The 24,526-nt window shown below is 40.5% G+C and overlaps 1 protein-coding gene across 1 annotated transcript in view; it reads left to right on the plus strand.

Annotated features, from left to right (window-relative positions):
- ADGRA1 (adhesion G protein-coupled receptor A1) overlaps positions 1-24,526 on the plus strand; it is a gene marked incomplete at both ends in the record, with an annotated part of 483,384 nt that overhangs the window by 358,344 nt on the left and 100,514 nt on the right. The gene's annotated exons all lie outside the window — the stretch shown is intronic.

The raw sequence follows: 24,526 nt of genomic DNA on the forward strand, positions 1-24,526 counted from the left end.
AAGGTGCTGGTGATGACCTATAAAGCCCTAAATGGCTTGGGTTTGGGATATCTGAGGGAACACCTGCTGCCAGCATCAAGTTCCCTTCGTCCAGTGCGCTCCCACAGGGAGGGTCTGCTCAGGGTGCCGCCGGTAAAAGATTGCCGGCGGATAACACCCAGGGGGAGAGCCTTCTCAGTGGGTGCGCCTGCCCTCTGGAACCAGCTGCCCGTGGAGCTCAGGACTGCCCCCGACCTCCGTTCATTCCGCCGAGACCTGAAGACCTGGCTCTTCGAGCTCTCTGGCCCAGGCTGAGAATTTTAATTTTAATTTTAATTTTAATTGGGGTTTTTACTTTTTTTTCAGGGATTGATGTAATTTTTTAAATTGTTTTTAACTTTTGTATTTCTTGTTTTAAATACCCTGTAAACCGCCCTGAGTCCTTCGGGAAAGGGCGGTATATAAATCTAATAAATAAAATAAAATAAATTTAAAAGAACTATTTCAGTCTTGTGTGCTCATCAGTATGTTTGAGGGCATGGAGGCAAGAGGTGGGGGGAGGAATGCTATTGTGTATGGTTTTCTATTCTGTCATCTATGTTTCCCCTCCTGTTTGCCTCCTTGGAGCAGTTTCAAATAAAAGTAGTAATGAGAGCTTTGTCTGCAGGGAATAAACAATGAAAGTGAGAGCTCAGTTTGTGTTTTTACTATAGAGCTCCTGGATGCCTAGCCACAGCTTGTCCTGCTGAAGTTCCTTACTCTGATTTGACTTGGAAGTTCCACATCTATGGAAACATACAGTCATCTTGAAAGGAAATGCCCAGATTATTCCAGAGCCCAATCTCCAGGAATCTTTGCAGATTCCCCTCCTACAAGCTTTGCAGGGGGAGCTTTATACAATTATCAAGAACTCCAATAGTTGGCTGAGGCTAATGCATGTTATGATCTCTGTTATTTTGCACATCTCTACAGGCACAGCAACACGGGTCTCTGCTCATTTAGACTCTGACAAAAGAGCTAATTTCATAGTAGATAAAAGTGTAGTGTATCATTTTGTTTTACCTGACACCATCATTGGAAAGGCTGATACTAATGGAAACAATTGACAGCTGACTGCTTTGCGCGGGTCCAGTTTTGCAACATACACTTCTGCTGTTGAAAATAAATGTTCATTCAGAATTCTTGTGTCTCTACATTTCACAACTTCCTTGCTTATTCTCACAGAACTGGGAATAGACTGGCCGCAAATTCAGTCTAGAAATCCAGTGGGAGCAAGGGCCAGTTTATTTTCTCTGTCAAAGATGTGAATTGCACCATTTCAAGGCACTTAAGCTCTTCCTCTCCCTTCCTCCCACCTCCCAGTATGGGAACCTCTGGCATTACTTCCAAAATTCACAGCTTTTGCTGATCTCTTGGGAAAAGAGAAGAAGATACCTTGCTTCTCCCCCTCCCCCAGGCATACGACTGCATGATCAACTAGGTATTTGGACCCCAGCTCTCTGCTAAATGGCAATATTCCATGTTATTCAAAGATTAAAAAACTTAAAAGAGTTTCTAAATGACAATCTGAATTTATTTGTCCTTCATCATTTCCTGCCCCTTTTTATCATAAAAAAACTCATTCTTTACATCCAGTACATGGTTGTAGACTGTCACTCTTAGGGATCACTACCCACTGTTGCTTATTTCAGATCTTCTACACTGCTTTCAAAAAAGGCAACACATTTTTACTAAATTGAACTTGAGAGCCACAATTTAATTTGAACAAAAGAGGGTCAACAACATTTTACAGCTTTTAATGCGTGGCATGGCAAATTTGAATGCATTATAACTGTCCTTCCATCTCCTCCAGATTCATGAATGAAATATTTTCTAATATTTTGAACAAATGTAGCGGTGACCTGAATAACATTCTGATTTTTTCCAGAAGACCCTTTTTGGATGATATTCACCTTACTTTATTTGCCTTGATAAAGAGGAAAGTCTTTATATTTCTTTTTTTCTTATCTTTTTCTCTGCACTTTTTATTTATTTTTACTCTATATTTTTCTTGCTTTGTATTTATCTTTGTATATGTAAACTTCAATAAAAATTAAAAAGAAATAACTGATCTTCTGCTGTGGCGTATCATTTTATACACACACACACACACACACACACACACACACACACACAGAATTATGCTTGTGTAAAAATGCTATAATTCTGATTTTTGGACTGGCTGACAAACCTGACTTAGCTCTCTGAACTTCAGACTGGAATTTGACTTCTCTTCTGCTTCTTCCTGCTGAAAGCAAAACTATAGCAGCAAGCTTTCTTTCCAAGAGGCTCTGTTCTGATTTACATTCCTTTCTTCATTTGTCACTTATCTCCTCAGGCTTGACTGAATTACTATTACCTAGAAAGTGTATGTGAGGGATAGAGGGTGAGCCAATTTGAAACCTGAAACAGGACACTATCTTCAGTTAAGAGCTGTTAACAATAAAAGGAACATTGTCCCAGCTGAGACATTTCTCCATGGAGGAAACTCAGAGCAATCCAGGCAGAGTCAGATCACAAGAATTTGGAAGCACCAACAGAAAGAGCAAAGCCTCATTCAATGTCAGAGATCCACAAATGTCTGAATATGTGATTTCTTGACCATCCCTCCCCTCAGGATCTTGAGGTTGGACAATTTTACCCTTGCCCTCAGAAAGGACATTCCAGAGACAGTAGGGCTTGGGAGATAGGCAATACACTTGTTAGATCAGATTTGCTTACCACAGAACCCATATGTCAAGACATGAACGGATGGCCTGTATGGAGTCCTACACACACTGATTGTTTTCATTTCTCTGTGAATAAAGTACAGGTATTGCACAACAGTAACACTTTATACATACGGTAACACATTTGTACATGCCACTTTATTTCAGGGAAGAAATATTGCAACTCTTCCACAACATTATAACTGCCAGACATGGGACAATGTTGAAAGAGTTGCATCTTCTGCACAGGAGGACTAAGATGAAAGCAGATGTCAAAGACTATGTTTGTGTAGATCTTCTCTGCCAGACTTGCTCATTGACCTTGACAAGCTGCCAAGTGCATCTTCACACATTGCAGTAATTCTATCAGCGGGGTGATGCAATAGAATGTAGACCTGGCCGTGGGAATGAGAAAGAGATGAGTGAACTGTTAACTGTTAACACAGTTTGGGGAAAGAAGAAAGAGTGAAAAAGAAACTTAAAATATTCCTGCTTTGATTTTGTTGGTATATAATGTGGTGGAGAGAAAGGCTGACAGGCTTTGAAAATGCTGTTATAATACCCTGCAACAATAAAGAACATTCCAAAAATCCCTGCCTTTTTTTTTATTCATGTTTTATTGGTTTTTCAATATTTACATATACATGTACTTGTGAAGCAATACGGTGATTGGGTAGTGAAAAGTAACAAATAACAGGTTGTTCATATATAGTTCAGGTTGCATCAATAAAGATTCCCTCTGATTCCCTTAGTTTCCACATAGTCCAAGTAATCAAGTTAGTACATTTCTAGATATGACCTAATCAATTAAGAAAGTTTTCAATGTAATTAGACTAATAGATATCAAAATCCTGTTTTTAAGTTTTACCTAATTGCAATAAAATACTCTAAAGTGGCCTATAATATACAAAAGAAAGCTTACTTTTTGGGTAACCTACAATTCCCTATTTCAGTAAAGAATAATTCTCTTGTCTACAAAACTTACATTACAAATCATTCTCATGATTTAAAATAAATTCAAGTTTTAATCTTAACAAATCACCAATTGTTAGAAAAGGTTTTTTTGTCTTAACCATTCAACACTGACTAAAATACTATCTTATAAGATACTAAATTCTATAGTATAATTCAAAGTTTTATTCTCAAAGCTTAATTTTGTTTTCCTTCCTTCAAAAATCTAAAACTTAAATATGAAATCAGTTTATATATTTTTTAAAGATTCCCCTTAGTCCATCAAAAAAGATTTTTTTAAGTTCTGTCCTTAGAAATCCCAAAAAAACCACCCAAGTCTGTATCTTTAAATCTAACTCTTGCCTTCCTTTTGTGCCAATCAAGCTTCCATCTTAGTATCTTTAAATTCTTAGATGTGTCTCCCTTTCTTCCTCCACCTCTTATTTGAATCCACGGAGACCATCCAAATGACAGTTTTGCCAAGCTGGTGTCCCCTTTATAATCATTGAAATATTGCTTTAATAGCTCAGTTTTTGATGTTTGCTGTACTTCTTGTTCCATTTCCATCTGGGTTAGGTAGAACGTAGTAGCTAATGTTATCGTTTGATTAGCTGAATCCTCAACATACTGTATTTGAAGGCCTTTGATATCTTCGCTCTTAATGTTGCTTTCTTCGGGTGTTGTTTTTTGAACTGTAAGTTTTGTAGTTAAAGTTGGAGTTTGGACTTCAAAGTTCTCTGTAGGCTGCGTTTGTTGCTCTTTGAAGTCTCCTATTTCAGTGTTAATTTCTAGTTCTTCTATTTGTTTTTGGGTTGTCAGTTCATCATTTAAGGTCAAAGTTTGGTCTGGTGGCTTTAAGTTGTCAGGTTTATCATGCAATTTGGCTTTAATTTGCTCAATTATAGCCAAGATTGTGTCCAAAATCAATTTGTAATTAAGTGGTGGGATATAGTCATCCATTTTGTTAGTGTTTACAGCTAAGTCTTCCATGGAGGCTACTTTAATAGAAGTCAGTACTTTTCCACCTCCAATGCTCTTAAAATTTGTTTTCAGTGCCAGGTGTTCCCACACTTGTCTTTGAAGATAATATCAAGGACAACTTTGTTATTCAGTCAACTGTCATAATAAGCAAAAGATTTACTTGCAATTCCAAGTTTAGCCACAGGATGTCATCAGTAGCATATAGAATAAGTTGTAAAATTCTTTTTCCCCAAAAAAGCTTTTATATAATTAGTCCATTCTTTTTTCCTTAGTTCACATCTTAAACAGAAAATAGGGTAGTAGATCCCCACAAAAATATAAGCTTTTTAATAGGTAGGAATAAGATTGCTTAGTTTCTTTGCTTGATCAGATGGTGTTTTTTCTTTCTTTCTTCGCTTTAAGGCTTAAAATGTTATTCCCTCAAGTATACAAAAGCTGTTTTTTCAAAAAAAAAAAGGGGGGGGGAGAAAATTTTCAGAAAAGTCCCACAGGGAGGCAGTTAGGGGGATAAGAAAGGAAAGGTCTCACCCAAGTCCTCCAGATTGCTTCGTTGTGCTAGATGGTACCTTGGCTTTCGGCAGGGAACGGCTTAATGATCGGCCATGTTGATGGCCGGTCTCCTCTTCGGGCCAAAAGGAGCTGCTCCAGATTCAAGCGGAGGGCTGCCGCCCTTCCAGGATCACAGGAGGGCCTCCTTGCGGTGGTCGCCCCTCCAGGGTGACTTTTGATCCTTTTCAGGGTCCTCCAATGAAGAAAGATCGGACGGCAGGGAGGGAGCTCTCTCTCTGCATCCAAAAGCGCCGCATGCACAAACCGGAAGCCCAGAAATCCCTGCTTCTTGACCTTGCCTGCTTAAAGGGCTGGCACTAACTCACATAGTATTACTGTTTTGAATCACTGGTCTGTTTTAATTTTCAAATGACATGTAAATTGTGTTATACGTATCACTTTGGTATCCAGGTTACTCAACATTGCTTACCTCCAAAGAGGAGTATTGCCTTATTTTAAGAAATACCCAAACATTGGATGAGTATGGGTTCATGTGCAGAGTTCTAGCCCATATATGCTTTCCAGATTAAATTATAAGACATTTAATATGAAGACATTTTGGACAGTGATGCCGTCTCCCATAAGTTGGTCTTACCAATCTTCTAAATGAGGAATTGTCTGCAATTTTCAATAAGAAGCATACACTACCTTAACAGTTATTATATTATATACAAAACCAATTCCATATTCTTTATGGAATGTACAGAGAAGCTTAGTAATTTTTTGGCAATGAACATTAATTGATATATTGGTGAGAAAACATCTTGTATATATTTTCTCGGAATATAATATTTGCATTAAATTTCATATATACCTTCTATTAGTTTTTCCATTGTTGTATATCAATTGTCTTATTTATATTCTGCATCCATTTAATATACTTGACTTGCTAATTTGTATAAATAAGGCTCAACCGATGCTCTGAATTTTGTCATATAAACTTTCCAAATTTTCTGAGTCTGATATTCAATGTTGCTGTTTTTAATTACCTTCAAATTTTAAAAAATCATTTATTTCAAAATACTGGAACCAGTGAAGTATTTCTGACAACTTCAAGGACAGAGTCTTGAAAGATTTCACATTTATTTTTTAAACTTAAAATTTTCCAATCTATATAGGTTATTGCCCTTCATTGATCAGATAATTAAAGCAACAGGTGATAGATCTGGACTTAATTCTTTTATATTTATTCCATACTTTTAATCTATGTAGTTCTAAAACTTTTGTCGAGACCTTTAATTGAGCTGAACGGTATATCATATGGCAACGGTTTTTGAACCTAGGTACCTCAAATGGGCTAATTTACAGAATGTGTCCAAAATCCAAGACCGATGACTCCCAAGGGAATGAAATTTGGCAAAGGTGTGGCTGGTTCAGTGCTATTAGCTGCTGCTGCACTGGAGCTGCAGTCACATGATCTTCATTTTTGTGCTCGAAAGTTGTCTGGATTCCCAGGAGGAAGGAACTGCTTTCCAGAGGACAAAGAGACAAGGGAGCTTGGAAAGTTTGGTCAAGAGAAAGAGCATTAAAGTGGCTCCTCCCTAGCTTTTCACAGAGTATATCTCTAGTTATGCAAATAGCTGCTTTAGTCTGACAAGATTCTGTCCATCGGAGAAGAAAAATAAAGGAAACTACTCTTAAGTAACTCACGTTGCTCTTGATCCTTGGAGACTGACAATTTTCAATGTTCCATTATAGTTTCCCAGGCAATCTCATAATCCCTTGCTCCTTTCCTCACTCAGCAACAGCCACTTCTCACAGTCACACTGAATTATCATTCCATTGATTGAAAGTAGATTGGCTCTAATTTTCCCTTCAAATGAACTGATAAATCTAGAGCAGGGGTATCAAACTGCTGGCCTGTGGGCCGGATGCGTCATGTGGAAGCCATGTCCATCCCAGCTCCAGCAAGGGGGAAAAAGTCATGATATGTCGTGACACATCACGTGATGTGGCGAGTTTGACAGCCCTGATCTAGAGATTCACATATATTTTGGATGTGTTTTCTTCCAGTTTCTGTTAATGGTTAATGTTTTTCAAATCTTTATGTTAAAATAATTGGTTTTGTGTATTTAGTAGAACATTAAGTAGCAGATTTGCTTACACAGTTCACACCACTGTAATGGAAGAAAGGCAAAATATAATCATATATTGGAAGAATCATTAGGAATTGGAATTGCTCATTTCTCCTTTCTTGTCCATTTTTTAAAAATTATTTAAGCATGCCCAAAGAATTCTTTGTAAAAGAAGCTGCCAAATAGCTTAAATAACAGTTGATGCTCGATGGCCATTTAAACACTATGTCAATATTTCATTTTGTTTCTTGTGGGAAATGTGAATTTGCTTAAACAGGGATAAAGCATAATCAATTGCCTTGAGAGTAGTCAAAATTACTTCAGTGGGGCTTTTATGAAATAAATGGATTGAGAATGAAACTCTTAATTAAGCTATCCTTTCACCAACCAGATAATTATTTTGCATTAATTATTTTGTCATGGCTATTGCTTTTGATGACAGACAGGAGACTGTCATGGGGGAAAGTCTGCTACTTGTTAGCTGATTGCCAAGAAAGAGAATTAATAACATTGCATATTATAATAGTTCTAAATTTTAAATTTATTTCCAGTGCTAATGATATCTCATAAAGCTTATCACTTCATGAAAAGTGAAGGATGTTTTTTTATGATTGTGAAAGTATTGCTAGATACGTTTCTAGAGTACTGATAGCATCCTCTGTTGTTTAAATGTAAAGTTGTACCTTATGATTGAATATCTGCATGAAAGCTCAGAGAGGTAGCCTCCAAAACACTAGGCAGTATGAATAAAATCTAGCTTTGGTTTCTGGAATGATTGGATCACAATAATATCAATTGTTTGAAAGCACTGAGAAAACAAACCATGAATTTAGAATGGCCATGCTAACTACTCTTTACTGTCTTTTTCGTGAACTATATTCAGATCTTTTATGGAGAGAAAATAAAGATTCTTTTTGCTATTAAGCAAATAATTGAGAAGATAGTCACATAATGGAAACCTGCAATGCAACGTGTGACTGCAGTGTGCTCTCATAGCATGCACCAGTACAGTATAACTGATCCAAACTTCTTTGTTGTGTGTGTTTAATGTCATATTCCATGAAAGAACTAATATATCATTCTTAAGATTATGTTGCATAATTTTTGATAATGTCACTTCATGTGGCAACTACACCCAGGGGGAGGGCCTTCTCAGTGGGTGCGCCTGCCCTCTGGAACCAGCTGCCTGTGGAGCTGAGGACTGCCCCCGACCTCCGTTCATTCCGCCGGGACCTGAAGACCTGGCTCTTCGAGCTCTCTGGCCGAGGCTGAGAATTTTAATTCTAATTTTAACTGGGTTTTTTTACTTTTTCAGGGACTGTTATAATCTTTTTAATTGTTTTTAATTTTTGTATTTCTTGTTTTAATTACCCTGTTAACCGCCCTGAGTCCTTCGGGAAAGGGCGGTATACAAATCCAATTAAAATAAAAATAAATAAATATGATTTGTCAAGAAAAGGACTCCATGTTCTAGCATAGAATATAACAAGCTACACTAACTGTTGAATCATCGTTCTATGATAATAAACAGACATTTAATGTCAACAATTTTCTAAACTTTTAGATTCTATTCCTTCTTACCCCTATTTGAACATCTAGATATTCAGAAGGGATGGTAAAAACTGGAATTTTTAGATAAGAGTATGAGTTCCCTTTAATTTCAACCATTTTTTATTAAGCTAATGTAACATAGTATAGCATTATTTGATTTGTATTGGTATTGCATATTCATTACTGAATCTTATTTTAAAAGAGCATACAACATCAGAAAATTGTCCTAACCTTTTCAGATTGTTTTGAATAGTATGGCTACCTAATTTCCATGAGATGGTTAAAAAAGAGAATTTTCTGATTTGTTCTGCCATCATCTGGATTTTTGCCTTCCAGATTTGTAGCCCTATTGAATAGCAGTCTGCAGGTCTACTATGAAAACCAAACTAGTCTTGAGACTCTCACATACAAGATACTCCCCATCTTTTCACTATGAGCTATCTGGCAATGAGTCTTTTTTCACCTGGGGCTAAAAATCTGAAAGAGTGAAATCCAAGGAAACTAGTCAAGTTCTTGAGGAAGAAAGTCAAATGGATGATTAATCCAGATGAGTCACTCATGGTCCTACTTAGTCAGAAGGCAGATTAATATATTGACAACCATTTGGATGAGAAAGGCGAGACATACAGTTAATAAATATCATCCTTTGTTTTCTATAGTTATGTAATACTCCTTGGTAAAACCTGCAGGCCCCCCTAGGCATTGCTTTCTAGGTAATAACCAAGCATTTCACTTATCTTCACAATAATGTTATTCATTAAAAAGTGGAATAACTTCTAAGCAACCATATGCCAAATTATCTCAGCATCAAGGTCTGCGAGGCAGAAGCGCTATGTAAGAGGAAAGAGAAAACTTGTAGCTATGGAGATTTGCACAGTATTGTGGTTTGGTTGAAAACAAGAATACAATCTTCTTTCCCACAACTATCTGTGAGCAGAAAAGAAGTATCCTCGGACAAGCGCAGGCTCTTCGGCTTTGAAACGGAGATGAGCCCCTAGAGTCGGAAACGACTAGTACGCATGTGCGGGGGAACCTTTACCTTATGCATCCTATAAGATACCTGTCAGAATCCATTGATATCACATTCATAAATGTATGGTTAAAATATTGTGCCTACTGGGATTCTGCCATACTTGTAGAAGGACGGGGGGGGGGGATTGTTTATCCAGTCTATCTGTAGCTGCTTTCAAAGAACCTTTGATCTGGGGAAATTAAGGGGGGAAAGTGATCTGTCTGTTTGGGGCTGTAGGAAGAAGGCAATCAACAAAGGAATGCACGAAGTTCCTTTCTTCCCACGGAAGGACCTGACAACCAATAATTGATGGGATCCTAACCAAATGGAGTTTTGAGGGGAGGGGGTTGAACCGGGAATGCTTATATAGAATTGAATGTGACTCAAGACCAGATCCTGCCTCATATCTCCACAACCAATCCTATCCTAGTAAACTTTTTCCTTTTGGACAACTCTGCTCCAAGAGTCCTTATTTCCTAAGATGTGGATTGGGGTGGGTCCTGACAATACCAACCATTGATCTCTTTTCAAACACTGTACTATAGAATACCATAAACACACAAAAGGGGTAAAGCCAGGACTAATATGGTTTCTAGCCCCCAGTCCTCAGGCTGTTTACCAGTCCATAGCCCGTTGGGAACTGGGCCATGCAAGCAGCAGGCAGGCATGCGAGCCTGCGGTTCCATTTGCACAAGTGACATGTAATGTATTGGGCTTTGTCTTGCTAAGGAATATCACCTGGGGTTAATTGCTGGAAGGTTTCTCAAGCAGGGAAGCTGGCTAACAGCTCCCAGCTCCTCAGACAACCTGTTTCCAGCACTGCCATTGGCTGCCTCTAGGGCGGCAATAGGTTGCTTTAAACCTATCGGCTGCCGCCTAGAGGCCAGGGTATAAATTGCTGCACTCGCAGCCCTGTTTGTCAGTTCAGTTCCTGCAACCAAATGAAACAATGATTTTTGCTAAACTCACTCGCCTCGTCTCGTCAATCAAGCAATGAACCCAGTATCTAACACTGGCGATGAAGGTGGGATCCTGCTCCTCCAACTGAGCTGAAGAGTCACTAGGGGAGAGGCCGAACACCCCTGGCGGGAAAAGCAATTCCCCCCCCACGGTTGGCTTAGCACAGCCACGCTAGTGGCCACACGCCTAGAGGACCAGTCCCTGGGCAACGGAGGAGCAGGTCAAGAAGACAACAAGCCCCAGCTGCGAAGACCAGCAGAAATGGCAAAGGTTGGAAAGCTGGAAGAATTTGACATAGCTCACCCAGAAAGATGGTCGTTGTATCTATCCAGGGTCGAGAACTATCTAGGCACGAATCAAGTTGCCGAGGATGGCCTGAAGGCCGCCACGCTCCTGTGTGTGTACAGCCCAGCCACGTTCGACATCGCAGAGAACTTGTTCGCGCCAACGCCATTGGAGTCCATAACGTTCACGGACTTGAAGAAAAGGCTCAGAGACCACTTCCAGCCCAAGCTGTCGGTAATCTCTTGGTGCCATGCATTCGAACAGAGAGTTCATCAACCAGGTGAAACAGTGTCGAAATTCATCGTGGCATTGAGGCAGGCCGCACGCCTGTGCCAGTTCTCTGATGTCGAGGAGAGGCTACAAGACCGGCTTGTCTGCGGTCTCCGGAATCGAGAGTTACAGCAAAAACTCTTCGCAAAAGAGACTCTGTCATTCCCAGATGCGCTGAAAGAGATCATGGCAGACGAAGCCGCCGGCAGGGCCGTACGAACCATGCGGCCTGTCAAAACAACACAGCATTAGGAAGCCATCCACCACGAGGACGCCAAACACACAGAAGACCCCGAAGACTACAAAGAAGTTGACAAGCTACAAAGACACAACAACCAACAGCGTCGCAGCGACAAGCAACAAGGGGCGACTTACAAGGCAGATCCCTTCCTTAAACGCCCAGGGTGTGGCGCCTGCCACCAACAAATGGACTGTAGGATCCGGACAGCCTCATGCCGGGCCTGCGGGAAGATGGGCCACATCGCATCCATCTGCAGAGGTCGCCAGAGGGACCGGCCATCAAATCACCAGTCGGACATCCCGACTAGGAGAGGTACTGGGGCCCCGGGACAGTATAGCGTAGGGTTTTGCTCCAGCCGCAGAAGCATTTGCCGCATGGGAGCTCGCCGCCGTATTAAGCTGAAGTTTAAAATTCAGGTGGAGCTGCAAGGAGTCCCCTGCAAGATGGAGCTGGACACGGGCTTAGCCGTATCCATTATTTCACTTGAGACATTTAATTTCGTCTGCAACCACACCAACAGATGGGGCCATCTGACATACTAACTGATTTCCATAATGCCAGAGTCGCAGTCAAGGGTGAGGTCACACTAGCTGTTAAATTTAAGGGGTTTTCTGGGCACCTGGACGTTGTCGTAGTAGGGGGTCAGCAAACGAGCCTGATCGGGCTCGACTGGTTTGATGCACTAGGCATCCAAGTAACCGGAATCAACCGGATGCAAGTCGTGAGTCTAGCGACAATATGTGAGGAATTCGCAGATGTATTTGACTCAGCTTTGGGGACGTACACGGGCCCGCCAATAACATTTAAACTATATCCTACTGTAATGCCGGTCAGGATTAAACCTCATAGAGTGCCATTAGCTCTTAAACACAAAATAGACGCTGAGTTAGATAAACTTGTAGAACAGGGAGTACTGGTAGATGGGGGTGAATGGGAGACCCCAATCGTAATGCCACTAAAAGCCAACAGGGAGGTCAGAATCTGTGCCGGTGACAAATGCACAATCAGTCGTGCACTCAAACAGCATGCATACCCAGTACCAATAGTAAGCCACAAAGCGGTACAATTTTTGCAAAATTAGATTTGGCTCAGACTTACCAACAACTTCCTGTTGACAAGGCCACAGCCGCGGCACAGACAATTGTAACACACAGGTGGGCGTTTAAAGTGAAACGCCTGCAATTTGGGGTCAGCGTAGCCCCTGGCATTTTTCAAGGCATCATGGAGTGGACACTCAAGGGCATTCCGGGGGTTTGCCCCTATTTTGATGACATGCTCATCGCCGGTAGCAAGGAGGCTCAGAGCTGTCCTTCAAAGGTTGTGCGAAGCAGGCCTCAAGCTGGAAAAAGAATAATATTGCAGTCCCCTCATCTGAGTTCTTGGGGTTCCGATAGATGCCGACAGCGTCCACCCTGCTGAGTCAAAGGTTAAAGCCATTCAGATGGCACCCAGCCCCAAAACGAAGGGAGAGCTTCAGGCATTCCTAGGCCTCCTAAATTTTTACCATGCATTCCTTCCTAACAAGGCCACATTGGCAGAGCCTTACACCGGCTCTTGGACAAAAATACTGCATGGAAGTGGACTAGTGTTCACGAAAGAAGTTTTCAGGAATTGAAGGCTCTTCTCTCAAGGAGGCATTGACAATAGTAGCTGGAGTAAAAAAATTCCACGACTACTTATACGGCAGGGACTTCACGGTCTTCAAAGACCATAAACCGCTATTGGGGTTATTCACTATAGACACACAGACACCCCACATCTTATCTCCTAGAATGTTAAGATGGTCCATTTTTTATCGGCTTACATCTTTAAGCTAATTCACAAACCCGGCAAGGATATGGGCCATGCAGATGGCCTGAGCAGACTTCCACTGCCTCAAATCGAACCAGACCCGGCCCCAGCGGCCCGCGTTTTGTCCATTCAGGACTTGCCGGAGTTCCCCCTCCACGCGGGAGACATAGCTGCAGAAACGGCAGCAGACAAGACTCTAAGCAGAGTGCTATCTTGGGTCCACACGGTGTGGCTAGAGAAAAGCCCGGGTCCGGAGTTCCAGAGCTACTTCACAAGGAGACATGAGCTCTCAGCTCATAAGGGTTGTATTCTTTGGGGGAACAGGGTCATTGTTCCCACCTCATTAAGGGACAGGGTATTGCAATCGCTTCATGAAGGTCATCCGGCTATTGTTTGCATGAAAGCTTTGGCACGAAGCTATTTATGGTGGCCAGGATTAGATAAAGCAATTGAGGCCCAAGTTCATGGGTGTTACACATGCCAGCAATCTAGGCCTGAAGTGCTGCACACACCAGTCCACAGGTGGGAGGAGACACATTCATATAGACTTCGCTGGGCCCTTCCAGGGACAGATCTTTCTTATAGTGGTCGACAGCCACTCTAAATGGCTGGAAGTTATACCAATTGCAAATATGACTACTGCTAGGACCATCCAGGTGCTTAGGAAACTCTTTGCAATGCATGGGCTACCGAACATCGTAGTGTCTGATAACGGGGCCCAATATACTGCGGCAGAATTTCAGGCTTTTCTGAGGGCAAACCTCATTAGGCATGCAATATCAGCTCCATTTCACCCATCTAGTAATGGTCAAGCTGAACGGATGGTACACACCACGAAAGAATTATTGAAACGCATAGTGACTGGGGACTGGCACCACAGACTGGCCGATTTTTTGCTCTGCCAACATTCCACACTGCACAGCAATGGGTAAAAGCCCAGCAGAGCTGTGCTGGGGGAGGCGACTATTCACAAAACTGGACAGGTTGCACCCGGACCGGGTTGCAACTGAGGCCTCCCGTCCAAAACCCCTGAGGGGGCTGCAAGTGGGTGACGGGGTGTGGGCCCAGAACTATGAGCATGGGAACTTGTGGGTGCCAGGGAAAATCACAAAAACGTCAGGCCCCCTCTCATATGAAGTGTGCCTAGAGGGCGGGCAAGTTGTTCGTTGCCATATCGATCAGCTTAGCAAGCGTTTTCCAGAATGGCCACAAAGCGAGGACTTCATCCCAGGTCCCATCCACAGACCGCAAACTGGCAGCCAGGCCGATCAATCCATATGCTCTGAGGTCCCAAGCAGTCAGAGCAACGGGAAGGTGGCCGTAGGGGGGCAAAGCCCAGGAGTGCAACATGGGGCCCCTGATGGAGAAAGCCAACCAGAACACTACAGCCGCTGTGCTAACTCTGCGGAGCGATTAGACTCTGGGGTGGGCCAACTGGAAATGGCCAGTCAGAGAATTCCGAGTCAGCCAGACTCACTTGAATTTATGGACCCTGGTCTACCCAGCCTGGCGGGCAAGCTGGTAGGCTAGGGAGTTCCTGACTCTCTCAGGCGTTCCACGAGGGTTCGCAAGCCTCCTGCATATCTACAAGATTTTGTTCCGAAATAACTGACACATGTTGTATGTGTCATTGATGTGCTGCCAGCCAGGAGAGTCTCTCTATTAGCCAGTATGGAAAAATGTGTGCATTGCATATTACTTTTGTATCTTTGTAAAACTTGTAATTGCTGTAATCATTCCCTTTTGTTGTTATAAGGTGTGTACATTCTAGGGGGGAGGGGTGTAATGTATTGGGCTTTGTCTTGCTAAGGAATATCACGTGAGGTTAATTGCTGGAAGGTTGCTCAAGCAGGGAAGCTGGCTAACGACTCCCAGCTCCTCAGACAACCCGTCTCCAGCACCGCCATTGGCTGCCTCTAGGGCAGCAATAGGTTGCGTTAAACCTATTGGCCACCGCCTAGAGACCAGGGTATAAATTGCTACACTCACAGCCCTGTTTCTCAGTTCAGTTCCTGCAACCAAATAATGATCTTTGCTGAACTCACTCGCCTCGTCTCGTCAATCAAGCAACGAACCCAGTATCTAACATGGCACATGCACAAAACCATCCCTTCTTCCCCCGCTCCGGCAGTCTGCAGTGATTGGGGTCAGCTGCTTTTCAATCCTTCGTCATTGTCATCCATCGTTTGTTAACTTCTTCAGAAGGCAAACTTGTTTTTAATCTATGTAAGATTTGCTTATAATTCTGACTTCAGCAATTAGTAGTTGGAAAATACCCGCACTTCCAGGAAATTATTCTTGTTTTGTGCCCAAACTTTTGTTTAACAATAACAAATTCAGAAGGGAAATGGAGTAAAACCTGACTTTGTCATTGTTTAAAACAATATTTAATATATCATATATTTCTGTGTGTCTGATAACAGTAAGCCGTTTTTTAAACAGTGACACAATAATAGCTGTTGATTAGCTATTAGTTCACCTATATTGCTTAGCCGAGTATTTACCCCACCAGTCTTCGTCTACTATTAGTATTGCCTATCAGCCTTTTTTTAAATATTTTTTTTACAAAAAAATTAAGCGATGTTCTGAATATCCTATCCCAGTATCTGGAAGGTGTGGATGTCTAGATGGGAAACAGTAGACTTCCGTTGAACCCTGGCAAGACTGACTCTGGATTTTTGGGCCTACTGATTTCAGGACCATTGCATCTTGGTCACTGGATAAGATTTCATTGCCCCAGACAAATCCAATATGCAAAATAGGGGTCCTCCTAGACTCATGACTGTGGCTTAATGAGTATGTGGTGATTGTGGCTAGGAGAGCCTTGCAAAGCTTTGTCTTGTGCAGCAGTTGCACCCTAAATCAGCAGGCCTTGCTTACAGTCATCCATACCCTTGTCACCTCCACATTGGCTTACTGCAGTGTACACTACATGAAGCTGCCCTTGAAAAATGAAATTTCCTTCCTTCCTTCCTTCCTTCCTTCCTTCCTTCCTTCCTTCCTTCCTTCCTTCCTTCTTACTTATCTGAACCACCCATCTTCCTCAAAAATTATGTTATGCTCTTGAAGAGAATTGTTAAAAAATGATGTATTGTTGGTACACAACACCAGACAAATTATTTAGAAACTATAAAAGCATTCCAATTATGTTGGAAATGTGAACAACATAAGGGGACATTGTATCACATTTGGCTGACGTAAAAAAGCTTAAAAATAGATTCAAATACACACATTGCTAAAGAGGATTTTAAAGATCAATATTCAAATGAAACCAGAACTTTTCCTTTTAGGACTGAAGGATCTTAAGACAGGAAAATAGTCATTATTTCAGTATGTGATTTCTGCAGCAAGACTATTGTATGCACAAAGATGGAAAGGTTTGGTACTAGCCACCATGGAGGAATTGTTAGTGAAATTGACAGGAATTTGCTGAAGTGACCTGATTGACTTTTTTGATTAGAGAAAGGTCATTATTGCCTCTCATCTTTGATTTCATTTATCCTTATTTCTTCCACCCTGTTTTTGATCAACCACAGTGGGTATCACTCCTATTCATATGATTAGAATAATAACTTTACTGTCACTTTGAATGTACACTAATCGGCATACATTAAAATGAAATTACATTGCATACAGGTCTTCCATAGGTCACCACCTCCAATATACACTACATAAATATGACAAAAATAAATAAATACAGAATTATGCATATACCCACATATATTATATGACACAGAGAAACAACAGTCTAGTTTGGCTTATGTATACATGTGCATGGTGAAAAAAACGAATCTTGCGAGTTTACCAGACAGAGGGCCTAGGGAACAGAGCTATTACAGAACCGGGTAGTCCTGTTAGAAATATTTCAAAACCTCCTCACAGAGGGGAGCAACAGAAACAGACCGTAAAGTGGGTGTGCAGGGTCTCTAACAATGTTTTGAGCTCTAAGCACATGGCGCTTATAAGCAGCATCCTGAACACCAGGGAGCGAGCTTCCTATGATCTTCTTGGCTGTCCTTACCAATCTCTGTATGGATTTTCTATGTGAGGCACACCAGATCAGACAGTGATGCAGTGTGTTAAAATGCTTTCAATTGTACCTCTGTAAAAAAAAGTGGCCAGGACAGAAGGAGAAAGATGTGCTCTCCTCATCCGATGCAGGAAATGCAGACGCTGGTTTGCACGCTTCACTAAGGATGACATGGAGAGACCATTCAGATTGTTAGTTATCTGCACCCTCAGATACTTAATACTGTTGACCATCTCTACAGCTGTATCCTTGATACTGAGTGGAGTATGACTATGCCGGCTCTTTGTGAAATGTACAATGATCTCCCTTGTTTTATCAACATTTAGAACCTGGTTACTTTTATTGCACCAGTCCACCAGAGCCTTCACCTCTTCCCTATAACCATCTTCATTGTCATCCTGGATGAGACTCACCCCTGTTGTGTCATCTGCATACTTCACAATATGATTCGTAGCAGATTTGGCACAGCATCTTATGACACATTCATCTTAGTTAATGGAATTTGTGTATCTGGATTGCAATCCTACACACATCTACATGGTCTATACTCCAATAAACTCAGGTTTGCAATAGTGGCAAATATCTAGCTCAGGTGTAGGATGAAGGTGAGTTCTCCAAGCTTGTGGGTTAGTTTCTGAAGGTTTCATTACCAGGTTTGTAACATCTTCAGCAGAGTTCAGATGATGTCAGTGTCAATGTTCTTCTGGTTATAAGGGCTTCAGTGTGGGTGTGTCAAGTGAGGATTTGTGACTGGTCTTGTGATGGGTCAGGTGTGAGTCATCAGTGAATCTTGTGATAGGGAGGTTATATCAGGCCAGGGTCATTAGGAGGTGAACTGCTGGTGGGGGGGGTTGAGGGGTTGGGTTGAGGGTCAGTCAACCAAACCCTGTGTTGTGTTGGTTGAGGGTTGGTCAACCAAATCAACCACATAGCCAACCAGAGACGGCACCAAGCCTCAACCAACCCATGCAAGCCCCTCCCACCAGCAGTCCACCTCCCAATGACCCTGACCTGATATAACCGTCCCATCACAAGACTCACTGATGACTCACACCTGACCCATCATAAGACCCATCACAGACCCTCATTTGACATACCCACACCTGAAGCCCTTATCAACAGAAGAACACTGTCACTGACATCCCCTAAACTCAGCTGAAGATGTTACCTAGCCTGGTAACAAAATGTTCAGAAACCAACCCATAAGCTTGGAGAATGACCCTTCACCCTCAAATTCATTAGGATTTATTTTTAATTGGCATGTCTAAGATTATCCTGTAATGGGGCTATGTGAGCACTGTTTTGAATGCAAATGCAATCCAGCTACAACTGACAGCATTTCAAAAAAGGCAATACAGTGAAATATTTAAATCTACTGACTTTTTAAAAGAGATTTAGTCATGCTGATTTCAACAGCTTAGGGTTTTAGTAATAATATGATAGTTTGCTATCAAGAAGGTTAGGTTGGCGCCTTCCTTAATTTCATTTGAGAAAGCAGTGAAGACTGCACTTTTTCAGCCAGCTTCAAAATAAAGGGGCCAATATAATGAAAGCAATTAGGATGGCATTGTTTTTATTTGTTGAGGTGTTTCATTGTGTTTTAATTAACAAATTTTAATGAGTTATGCTAAATGTATTTCATGCTTTACAGTGAATTGACTAGAATCCTAAGTGGAGAACGAAGACCCCTTTTAAGTACCTAAAGTAATATGGGTGGAAAATACTGAGAAGTAGGATGCCACTTCACAGTATTGAACAGTGGTGGTTACATTATTATAACTTTTGCCTTTTTGTTGTCATATAATCTCAGAATTTTTGAAGATATCTGCAACATAGCATACTCATGTAGCAGGTGGGAGTAGATGTTCAAATTTTGCATCTGTTTGAACAGTTGCATCAGATTTCCTTGCAAAGTATGAGAGGGGCTGACAGCAAGTGTTGCTATCGATGAACAATTTTACAGTATTCAAATTATATGCTAATGCAAGTTATTTTCACTATTTTACTGGGTACTGACTTCTAAAATATATTTACCTTTTTCCCCTTTAACAATCCTGCACATTTTTCTTCAAGTGTATAAACATTTTGTTTTTCAATAACATTTTATTAAATATGTAAAAAACAATGCTTTCCCATGGAAGAAATACATTTTGGTCCCTATACTAAAAGATGCTAAGATGTTCCAGTTGACCATTATAATGCTTAGACAAACTATGTTAACACTTGGGGGGAAAAACTCAAGTTACAAAGTACCTTTTTCCCTGCTGAAAAATCCTGGAAATTGTTTGTTGTGTTCAGGTATGTCACTAAGTCCTAATGTTTGTTTTAGGTTAGTGGGATATCCAGGCCCATCTATTTCAGCTTACTATCCTCATTATCAAAATTGTCCATTAAAACCTTTAACGTACAACAATTAAAACATTATATATAATATATAGGATCAAATAAAGTAACAAAATGATAGCAAAGAAAAGCAGTGGTCATAATTAAATTAAAATAATATTATTCTAAAAAGCAGCGAGAAAATAATTTCTTTGCTAAAGATCAAAAGATGGTGCCTGCTACCAGGCATGGCTCACTGAGAAGAATATCCAGAAGTTGCTGGGCAGTCTCTTGCCACATTTCAGTCACTGTGGACACACAAACCAAGTTGTCTGAAGATTATCTTAGGATATACATAGTAACATATGGGAAGAAGAATTTCTTCAGGTGTTGAGGTTCCAAGCCCTGAAGAGCTTTATAGACTAAAACAAGTGCCGTAAATTGGGACAAGAAATGAAGTGGACTCTAGCAAAATTCATAAAAATTTGATGTGACAGGTTCATATTGTGCAGTTCTCATATGTTATATTTACTGAAGTTTCTAATTCATCTTCAAGGACAATCCCACCGCTTACTTACTTATTTACTTACTTTGCCATATTTATATATACTAAGATGTCCCAACAGAGTACAAAAACTGAGCTTAAAACCTATAAAACTGAACAAAATAGAGCATCATCATAACACCAGCATCCAATAAGCAATGATTGTAGGAGATAACCAGGCTGAGCCTGTGGGAGGGGGTCAAACGTATCATAAATAACAGGTCCCTGTGCACCCACAAGAGATCTAAGTCGAGCCCTCCTTGGATTCCTTTCTTAATTCCCGCACATTCCCTTGGTTGCTTGGCCAGACTCTTGTAGAGAGTTAAGCTAGCAATAAATCTTTATGCTCATTTGTACTGCCTGAATCTCCTGAATTCCCTGGCACTTGACATAACAATAATAATAGTAGTAGTAGTTGGAAGGGACCTTGGAGGTCATCTAGTCCAACCCCCTGCTCAGGCAAGAAACCCTATACCATTTCAGACAAATGGCTGTCCAGTCTCTTCTTAAAAACTTCCAGTGTTGGAGCATTCACCGCTTCTGGAGGCAGGTTGTACCACTGATTAATTGTTCTAACTGTCAGGAAATTTCTCCTTAATTCTAGGTCGCTTCTCTCCTTGATTAGTTTCCATCCGTTGCTTCTTGTCCTGCCTTCAGGCGCTTTGGAGAATAGCTTGACTCCCTCTTCTTTGTGGCAGTCCCTGAGATATTGGAACACTGCTATCATGTCACCCCTCACCCTTCTCTTCATTAAACTAGACATACTCATTTCCAGCAACCATTCCCTATATGTTTTAGCCTCCAGTCCCTTAATCATCTTTTTTGCTCTTCTCTGTACTCTTTCTAGAGTCTCAACATCTTTTTACATCGTGGTGACCATGATAACCCAAATCATACTTAGTTGAAATCTCTGTAGATGAGCCAATTTTCATTGACTTCCTGAAAGCCATTTGGATAGCATGGTATACAATACTACAATAATCTAAGCCAAATATTACCAGAGAATAGATTACCATTATAAGATTGTCTCTATCCATATCAGTCAATTGCTAATGATTCAGCACTAGTACAGCCTTCAAGTCTGGATTAATCTTTAGTTTGTTGGCCCTCATCCAGTCCATCAGCATAGCCAGGTTATGTTTCTTCAGTTTCACTGCTTCATGTGGATTTGATGAAAAAATGAGATTGAGTTCAGTTACAGATGACGTCTTACTTTAAAACTCTGAATGATCTCTCTCAGTGATTTCATGTAGATGTTAAACAGCATATAAGGAAATAAAACTTTTTGGAATCCAAAAAGCTATAAGATTGAGCAGAAATACTTCAATAACCTTTGGAGATAGCTATCCAGGGACATCCTCTCAAGAAGAATACGTGATCAATGGTATTGAAGGTATTGAAAGACCCAGGAGATTCAAGGTTTCATTTCTCCTATCTCTCTGCTGGGAAAGACCATTTAACAAAGGACTAAGGCCTAAAGACCAGTTGAAATGAATCTAGAAAATGTGTTTCATACAGGAGTCATCCACTGCATGCTCAATTCCAGGAAAGAATGTTGCCCACTGACCTATAATTCTATACATCTTATGGATCCAATTACAATATCTTGATGAGTAGTCTCACTGGAGCCTTCTTTATAGAAAGAGGGATCACACCTCCTTGTAAGAAAGAATTCATAATTGCTGGATGTGTATATACATTATTTGCACATATATAATGCATTATTTATAATCCATCTGAACACCACCTTCCTACTAGATGGAATAATTGACAGCGGCAAGGAGCAAGCATCATGTGTTTGGCTAATCTTGCCTTTGCATCTTCTCTCTACCATCAGCCCTCAAAATTAAACTCAATCAAAGATGTCTTATAAGATAATTCTGGACATCTCTGCAAACTGAACTACTATATTCTAAGGCTAAGAATATAATCAATGTTGCCATATAAATGTGTAATCAACATATCATAGTGAGCTACTGAGGGTTCTATATAATATGTAACTGGGCCAGGTCCCAAAAGGCCTTAAATCACTGAAAAAGCTCCACTGGGTGACACTGAGATGACACAAAAAAGAAAAATGGCTGTTTAACCATAATCACTACAAAGCAGACTTGATAATTAGCTTTAACTAGTGTTCAGTCAGATGCAAGATGAGTTTTCCTTACTTGCTCCATTTCCTTCAGCCAAAATTTATACCAACTGAATGAATGGGCTTTGCACATTGGAAAAGATGCTCAGGAGTTATTGTTTCAAGCGGTCTCTTATTTCACACAACAGCCAAATATTGATGAAAATGCCAACCATATCAGTTGGAAAACTTCATTGAACCTTTTGAAATCCATTGGAATTTATATGTGGACTATTCTGATAGCTTCATCCCTGCATAAAACCATTGTAAGCCTAAATCCCAACAGAATGTGGTTTGACCATGAGAAGGTACAGATTAAAATTACCCACTTTCAGTACACCATCCTTCAACCCAGCCACATTCCATTCCATTTATATATATCTTCAGACTGTGACTTGCCTCACATATTGCGCCAATAACTAGTTAAGAAAGACCTATGCTGGTCATGGTGGTTATAAAGTCCTGAATAATCTCAACCAAAGCAGACCAGCATGGATGTTCATAACTATCAGACTAGCAATCCCCAGCACCAAATCCAAGACAACCCTTGCCAGCTCAGATAGGGATACTTGCTCAGCAAGATGGATGACATGTGTTGCTATATAGTATAACCAACAAAATCCCCAGTCTGTCCTGATGATATTACCTAGTTTGGGTCATGAAAGGTCTTCAAGAAAACAAGCTCAGAAAGCACTAAGGACACCTCATGTCAACCCTGAGCTACAAATATTCTCCCTTATTAGGGGATGCTTAAGTCAGCATCATGAATCCACTGGTTCCTGAAAGGTTTTTTGCTTAACAAACTGCTTCACTGGCCCTCAGTACTTTAAACCAGGTTCACTGTGCTTTATAATATCTGTGTGCATTCTTCTTTTTGAATACTTTCTGCAGTTTTTCCAATTTCTGTATGACATGAATCTCAGTACTGTGACTGACTAGTTCAGTTGTCCATTTATAAGGTAGTTTCTTAGCTCTTGAAATAGGTTTTGAGTAAGTTATTTGCTCATCTTATACTTGTCTATAAAACGGTAAGACATTCCAGATTTCAGGTGAGATAAGTGTGCAAATGAATCAGTAAGACTTACAAGTAGACATATCTATAGATCAGCAGAAAAAATACAATAAAATCTAATTCAGTGAGGTTTTCATATTCCTGTGACCCCCTAATCACGGATTCATATTTTCATGGTAGTGATGGCAAAATTTATCATATTAAAAATTTGACTACTACTTGCTGCATTCACCCTGAATGAAAGTATAGTACAGGCATATCCAGTTTCATTGATCATCATATAAGTTAAATAGCTTGTGACCTTTGTGTGCTGGGTGTCTGTGTTAAGCAACTCCAAATTAACTTTAAGCATACATGTAAATATTTAGGCATAGGTAGAGGCTTTTGGGGTAAAAATACAGATTTTTACAAAATTTCATACTTTTGTGGGAAGAGTTCACATGTAATCATCATGAATATGGAGACCAGTATTCTGGTGTTTGCGGTTAAAAAAATAAAAAAGAAAGCAACTTTATATTGCATAATAATCTTTAGTAATAGATACTTACTGTCCTATGGTGGTACCCTTGCTATGTGAGGTAAAATGTCTCTCTAATAGATCAGGGCCTTAAAATTAAGTGGGTGATTGCACTGCCTCCTTGGCTTCTAACGGAAAAGTGTTCTGTGTATCACAACTCCAATAACTCAAGCTCTGATTTGTCCCTTCTTTCATGATGATTATTATATGACAGGGGTCTTCAAACTTGGCAACTTTAAGACTTGTGGACTTCAACTCCCAGAATTCCTCAGCCAGTCCTGTCTGGCTGAAGAATTCTGGGAGTTGAAGTCCACAAGTCATAAAATTGCCAAGTTTGAAGACCCTTGTTATATGTCCCCCCTATCATTGGAGGGACATTATGGAGTTTTGTTTTATTGAAAACAGCTTGCTACTGTAGTTGCTATTTTAATGTTGTACATGTGTGTGCAACTGTAAAACTTTGATGAGATAAATTGCTATTTTCAAAAATATCCTGTCTCCTAAAATTGTGGGACAGTATTGTACTACAGGTGCCGCATTTTAGTATCAGAAAAATGAAGCCTACTCATTCTTTATGCTGC

This window comes from Vipera berus, assembly GCF_964194415.1.
Source record: "Vipera berus genome assembly, chromosome: 5".
In the NCBI taxonomy this organism is placed as follows: Eukaryota; Metazoa; Chordata; class Lepidosauria; order Squamata; family Viperidae; genus Vipera; species Vipera berus.